Consider the following 6,486-nt stretch of genomic DNA (forward strand, 5'->3'; position numbering starts at 1 on the left):
CTTGCACCTGCTGCCGGTGCCCAGTGCCGGCCCGATCTCTCAGCGCTGTCAGCGGGTGTGGCAGCTGCCAGCCCTGATCACCCCTCAGGGCCTCTCTACTTCCCCCTGCTCCTGAAGGGGCAAATGGGGCCAGCAGCTGCCTCTCGCATCTTCTGCCAGCAACGGCCCTGCTTGCACCCGCTGCTGGCGCTGGAGCCACCACTCGCACCAACTGCTAGCAATGGTACCAATCGCTCGGTGCCGTCAGTGGGTGCGAGCGGTAACTGCTGGCCTGGATCACGCCTGAGGGCTTCTCCCCCTCCCCCAGCTTCTGAGGGGCAATTGGGGCAACAGCCGCCGCTCACGGTGCAAGCAGGGCCGGTGCTGTCAGCACGTGGGAGCGGCGGTGGTGGCGGGAGTGGGCTGTCGGCAAACAGGGGACCAGGGGCCACGGTGGGAGGGGTTGGGAAAGGGCACAGAGGATGAGTTGAGACCCGCCCCTGTGCCCACTGCAGCCTCACAGCCCACAGTTCCTTTCAAGGTGCACAAATTCATGCACTGGGCCCCTTGTCTATATAATAAAAGCCTAAGCGACCCTTATGGCGGAACGACTGGTCGCTATGATGCACACTGACCACCAGGGGGCAGATGCTCAATGCAGGAGTTTCCCCCTAGTGGTCAGTGAGCTCCCACAGCAGGAGCACCGCTCAGCCAGAAGCCAGGCTCACAGAAGCGGTGGCAAGAGCCTCTCCCGCCTCCATGGCAGTGCTAAGGAGCAGCAAGCAGGCAGGAAGTAAGGAGCAAGGAGTCTCGGACTGCGAGAGGGAGGTCCGACTGCCAGCTTAGACCCAATCCCCGGAAATCGGGCCTAAGCCAGCAGTCATAGACATCCCCCGAGGGGTCCCAATCTGCAAGGACTACTAGGAGAAAGAAAATTAATACCTGGGTGCATTAGAGGGAAACTACAAAAAAAACAAAGGCAGAGAATATTTTTAAAGTAGTCAGAAGAAAACCGGCAGGTGGTCATCCCCCAAGGGGCCCCGGACTGCTAGAGGGTGCAGGCCAGGAATTTCATGCAGCGGGACTCTAGTAGTTTAATAAAATCAACTATAGAACACATTTACCTCAGTACAATTTGAGAAACAGGATTTTTAGAAAATATAAACTTGCACTATTTATAAATATTTCCTCTCTAGCAGAGACCAACTAGGTTCCACTTAGCTAGGGGTCTTAAGCATACTATTCATTCATTCATTCATTTAACTGTGCACAATATACCAAAGAATGCACTGTGAGGAATACAAACATAGTATCAGAACCAGCCTACAAGAAGTAAGATCAATACATACAAAAAGATGCATGGTACAAATATAAATAAAATATTATTTATGCAAGAAGGACCAAGGAAGTTTTAGAAAATGCATGGATTGAATTTGGGCATAGAAAAACTAGAAAGTAGAGATGACAGAAAGACTGGTGGAAGGACCAATATAAGGCAATGACAGGCCAATTCATGGACTTAGAAGAAGAAATTGACTGGACTGAAATTAAATAATCAGAAATTAAATGATTAGAATTAGAATATCATATTTGGAACCAGACTGCAAAAACCTTGTGTGCCACCATAAGGGATTTGAACTCTATTTTGCAGACACTAGAGTTGATGAATAAGGGGATATGAAGAATGAGAGGTTTAAATTAGAAATATTAATCTCACATAATGATTAAAATTTAGAGTAAGAAAATATAGTCCAAAAAGCTACTAGATTTAATTATAGAAATAGTTTATCAGACAGGGATCATTATAAATACATCCACCCAACTTGTTGTAGAGGTAAATCTTTAAAAAAAAAAGACAGATCTCACCCCTAATACTCAAAGTTTATTCCCCAAAGTAATCATGAAATGGGAACTATCTATACTAATAAAAGTGTAATATGCTAATTAGACCAGACATCTTCTGGACGACCTTCTAGATGTCCTTCTGGACAAAGCCATGGTGGCAGGGCCAAGGCAGAGGTGGTTAGGGGTGATCAGGCCAGCTGGGGAGAGCAGTTAGGGATTAGGCCAGCAGGGAAGAGCAGTTAGGGCAATCAGGCTGGCAGGGAAGACCAGTTAGGGGGATCAGGTCGGCAGGGGAGAGGAGTAGGGGAATCAGGCCTGCAGGGGAGAGCAGTTATGGGGATCAGGCCAGAAAGCAGGTGAGCGGTTAGGGGCCAGCGGTCCCGGATTGTGAGAAATGTCCAACTGCCAGTTTAGGCCCGATCCCTGTGTCGGACATGCCCGAAGGGGTCCCAGATTAGAGAGGGTAGAGGCCAGGCTGAGGGACCCCCCGCCCTGTGCATGAATTTCATGCACTGGGCCTCTAGTGATTCTATATTCCCTCAGTCAATCTCAATTCCTATGTGCTTCTCACAGCTTGAGCATCACAAGTCTAGTATTAAAGATATGTAGATTTTTCATATAACATGTTCCTAGGCCTAAGTAAACCACTTCATCAAGGACTCCACCAAAGAAGGAAAAACTAGCTGTGTTACATCTGATGAAAAACAATATTATACTGTACTTTATGTGCTATTTAAGAAACTTTCGAGGGGATTAAAAATGGCAGCAGAGTAAGTAAATGCTGCACGGACATGCTCCCAGGAACAAACTGGAATTACAACTAAAATACAAAAAAAATTCTTGAATAATCAACAGAAAACTCGCAGGAGAGAACCCTGATACCAGAGGACTGAAAGTGGAGACTGCATAGAGACTGGTAGGAGGGGCGAAGGTGTGAAAGGGCTGGTTGGGTGCCCACAGACAGCAACTAAAGACCCAGAGAGATATCTCAGCTGTGGGGGGTTGCCACTGAGAACTCTGGGATCTAATCCCCAAGCTGGGCCCCCCAGCAGAGAACACCAAGACTGAGGAGGGTACCCACATAACATCTGGCTGTGAAAAGCAGCTGAAAATTCAGGCACCTTCTTAAAGGGCCAATGCACAAAATTCCCTGTGGAGCCACCCACCTTGTGCTCCAGCAGAGAGAAGGTGAAGTGGACTGGAGCTGTGAGAGCAGAAGCCGGGACTGGGGACTCAGGGAATAGAGCTCAGAAGGCAGACACCCCAAGTTTCCTGGGCTGAGTCATTCCCTCACCCAGCTGAGGACATCTTTCCCACATAGACATTTGCCTTGCCTGGGGGGAAGACAGTTGACATACCCTATTGGAAAACACCTTGCCCTGAGGCCAATTAAGAGATTAAAAATAACAATTAGACCCAGGCAGAAGCAACTGCCCCACCTGTTGAAAAAAACTCGCCACACCAGAGGATGATTGCCTGGGGGGCAATTCAAGTCAGAATCATATCAGTCTGTAAGCAGAGGTGGTCTTTGCCTGATCTAATTTGTCAGAAACAGCCTTTAACACTGTCCTACAGTAGAGACTGAGAAATGTAGAGGATCTACCTAATATATAGTCACTAACCCAAACAGCCAAAATGAGGAGACAAAGAAACAACCCCCAATGAAAGAAACTTTTAAAAATAATTTTGGCTCAATTTTTGCTTCACATACTAACTTTAAAACTAATCCCAGCTTAATAATGCCTTATCACTTCCTCATCTTAAGCATATTAAATATTTTAAAGGTAATGAAATAGCAACTTATTCCAAAACAATTATTTGAGGGCCAAAAATTTCCTTAAAATAGTAAAATGTTTCAGGAAGCTCAAACCAAGCAAATAATAACAAAAATCTTGGAGAAAGCATGGCACAAAGTTGCCCTCCACGGAACTTAGGCATAAAACAATAACAGGCCGAACCGGTTTGGCTCAGTGGATAGAGCGTCAGCCTGCGGACTCAAGGGTCCCAGGTTTGATTCCGGTCAAGGGCATGTACCTTGGTTGCGGGCACATCCCCAGTGGGGGGCGTGCAGGAGGCAGCTGATCAATCTCTCTCATCGATGTTTCTAACTCTATCCCTCTCCCTTCTTCTCTGTAAAAAATCAATAAAATATATTAAAAAATAAATAAAATAACAGGCTGGAGGGCAATTGTGAAGATCTTATGAGCATGTGTTTTTATTTTCACTCATAACCACTGAAATCCCTTTTCCTGAGTCAATATTTTCAAATAGTATTATAAAATTATGGCAACCTATTTATTAAAATGTCTTTTATATCAGATTAACACTTGCTAAAAAGTAGACTAACACAATTTCTTTGATAAAAGTGTTTTTACTTTTAAAGAGTAAACTTCTGCTTGCTTTGCCTAACTGATAAAATATTTCCTAGTCAAGTGTTTATTTATCCAATACTTACTGAGCATATTATGTGACAGGCCCTGTGCTAGATGCTGGAAGTACAAAGTGAAATAAAAGATAATCCTTGTTCCTTCAAGGACTTCACAATCTAACTAGAGGCCCAGTGCATGAAATTCATGCACGGTAGGGTTCCTGGGCCTCGCCGGCAATCAGAGCCCATCTGTGGGGTGACTGGCGGGGTGATCAGGGGGCCCCTTGCTGGCATACACCTTGGCTGGCCTGGCACCACACGCTTGCCGGCCCTGCCCCCCACCACTGCCAGTCACCTCCCTCCTGCATTAAGCGTCTGCCCCATGATGGTCAGTGCACATCATAGCAACCTATTGTTCCACCAGTCGATCCGCCATTTGTTTGATTTGCATATTAGGCTTTTATATAATCCTATATAATAAAAGCCTAATATGCTAAGTGTCCCGTTGTCTGGTCGTCCGTTCAACCAATCAACGCTTAATATGCTAATGATATGCTAAGGCTGCTCAACCGCTTGCTATGACGTGCAATGACCACCAGGGGGCAGACAGTTGACTGGTCGACCATTCGCTATGATGTGCACTGACCACCAGGGGGAAGGCTTTCCGACCAGTAGGTTAGCTTGATGCTGGGGTCCAGCCGTTGGGGACTGAGCAAGACGGGCGGACATGCTCTGGAGCCCTCCCGCGGTCCCTCCCCAGCTGGCCAACCTCCCCCGTCCCTCCCCAGCCCCAATCGTCCCTCGTCCTGGCCTGTGCCCTCTCACAATCCTCCCCAGCCCCAATTGTGCACTGGTGGGGTCCCTCAGCCTGGCCTGCGCCCTCTCGCAATCCGGGACCCCTCGGGGGATGTCAGAGAGCTGGTTTCAGCCCGATCCCACAGGCCAGGCCGAGGAACCTCACTGGTGCACAAATTCATGCACCGGGCTTCTACTATAGGGTAAGGGAAACATACTAGATTAGTATAATCATATTATAATCAAAGTATACACAGGATACCATAGAAGAACTGCTAACAATGCCATATAGTTTTTCTTGCCCCACCAACCCCCATGGAGCATTAACAAGGGCACTTCATCTATGCTCTGACAATTTCACATCCTTCCAAGGGCTCTAAATTAAGACCTAGAGACTAAGAAGCTGGGACAGCGAAGGTTGGATTTTGGCAGCAGGCAGCAGTACCAACATTAAGTTTCCAAAGGCAATGGTAGTAGCTATGCAGTACCTAAGTCTAGACTTCAGCAATTCACAGCTGCATTGTTGTCACTGGACTGGTTTTATGTCATTGTTTTTAGAAATGTCTTCTCTGCTACCTAGTCTTCCTTGTTTCTGACTATTTACAGCTACAGCCTTCCCATCAATTTGGGAAGCATACTAATCAATATGCTTTCCGTAAATTCCTTTTCTACTTCAACCAGTCAGAATTGTCTTCTGTTGTCTGCAATCAAAACCCCACATTGAGGCATTTAATGATTAAATAAATTTTACTTTATCTAAATTTTTACATTAGTATTGATTGATGTTTTATATAATTTTCCATTATGGTCTTAAGTAAGTTATACATGGTGGTATGTTCTAACAACAATAAAAAAAAAACTTCAAATTTCCTTATCTTTTTTAAAAACAACACAAAAATGCAAATGTAATAAAACAATCATCTAAGAGTGATTTTTACTAAAGTTCAGAGTTACTCTTTATTATGAATTCTTACCTGTCAGGAATGCCTAGCCTCTTCACACTTCTATAAACAGAAAGTGTATTTGCAACATGTCGATAATTAAACCAGAATCGGGATGTACACACCTAAAGTATTAAAACCAATATGTTATTTTTATGAATCAAAATAAGCCACAAAGGTACAGAATTATTTCTCTTTAGGTAGGATATAGAGATGCCTAAAGAGTATATCATAATTCAGGCTTAGAAACAGCAAAGCACATAAAGAATTGTCAAAACCATTCTCTCTAGAGCAGTGGTTCTCAACCTTCCTAGTGCCACGACCCTTTAATACAGTTCCTCATGTTATGGTGACCCCCAACCATAAAATTATTTTCGTTGCTACTTCATAACTGTAATTTTGCTACTGTTATGAATCGTAATGTAAATATCTGATATGCAGGATGTATTTTCATTGTTACAAATTGAACATAATTAAAGCATAGTGATTAATCACAAAAACAATATGTAATTATATATGTGTTTTCCGATGGTCTTAGGCGACCCCTGTGAAAGGGTC

The 6,486-nt window shown here is 44.8% G+C and overlaps 1 protein-coding gene across 1 annotated transcript in view; it reads right to left on the reverse strand.

Moving 5' to 3' along the window:
* The window catches only part of PIGK (phosphatidylinositol glycan anchor biosynthesis, class K), a 99,925-nt gene that overhangs the window by 91,924 nt on the left and 1,515 nt on the right, over positions 1-6,486 (reverse strand). Inside the window, exon 2 of the mRNA XM_014544358.1 lies at positions 5,962-6,053. The gene's annotated coding sequence lies outside the window, so the exon portion shown is untranslated. The remainder of the gene's footprint in view (positions 1-5,961; positions 6,054-6,486) is intronic.

The sequence above is a fragment of the Myotis brandtii genome, unplaced genomic scaffold (genome assembly GCF_000412655.1).
Source record: "Myotis brandtii unplaced genomic scaffold, ASM41265v1 scaffold36, whole genome shotgun sequence".
NCBI lineage: Eukaryota > Metazoa > Chordata > Mammalia > Chiroptera > Vespertilionidae > Myotis > Myotis brandtii.